General features: G+C 55.5%; 1 pseudogene; it reads right to left on the bottom strand.

Moving 5' to 3' along the window:
• Positions 1 to 606: 606 nt before the first annotated feature.
• Positions 607 to 751, bottom strand: part of LOC103599093 — a 7037-nt pseudogene continuing 6892 nt past the window's right edge.

Raw genomic sequence — 751 nt, 5'->3', positions numbered from 1 at the left:
AGCTTTGTTGTATTCAAAATGGGGATATTTCAGGAAAAGTGATCACCAGGGCCTCTCCACCCTAACCTCAGGATCCCTTTCCAGGATGATGACTTCCAGAGAGCTTAGTGTGTGCTTGAGCTGCCTGGGAAGGCAGGCTGCAGGAGAGGGACCTTGAGCTGGAGTCTCAGAAGCTGGGTTCCCTTTTCCTGACCCTCAGACAACCCACACAGAGGCACCCATGAGAGGGAAGGGAGGGAGCAGTGGTGTGAGACGGGATAGGAAGGCATGGGGCAGGATCTCAGGGTGTTTGGATGACCACATGAGGAGCCTGCAGCTAGTGCAGGGAGGGGTGGGGGCTAAGCCCCTAGAGGATGCTGTTTGCTGGAAAAGGATCTGGCTGGTGCTGGAGACAACGCCAGGTCCTGACAGCAGGATCATCCCAGCTCCACCCTGGCCTTGCTGCAAGCCCTGCCGCTGCAGGATTTCAGCTGTAACAATTGTGCATGAGGCTGGCAGGACATGGTGTGGTCCAGGAAGCTGTGCAGCTGGGAAAGGGGAGGTGGCGTGGGGTCAAGGAAGAGAGAGTGTAGTGGCATGGCTGGGACCCTCGGTGCAGACACGTGACTAGTTAATGGTCCTGAATGTAAAGAGGGGCAAGGCGGAGGGCATCAATATGAAGCGGTGGACCATCTTCACATCCTCTTTGGTTATTATGTCCACCAGGAAGGTTTTCAGCACCTGGGACAGAAGCAGAGTTTGCATCTGGCTT

Source organism: Galeopterus variegatus, unplaced genomic scaffold (assembly GCF_000696425.1).
Source record: "Galeopterus variegatus unplaced genomic scaffold, G_variegatus-3.0.2 Scaffold2848, whole genome shotgun sequence".
Taxonomy (NCBI): Eukaryota; Metazoa; Chordata; class Mammalia; order Dermoptera; family Cynocephalidae; genus Galeopterus; species Galeopterus variegatus.
The sequence above is the reverse complement of the archived record's forward strand: the minus strand, read 5'-3'. Positions and strand labels throughout refer to the sequence as shown.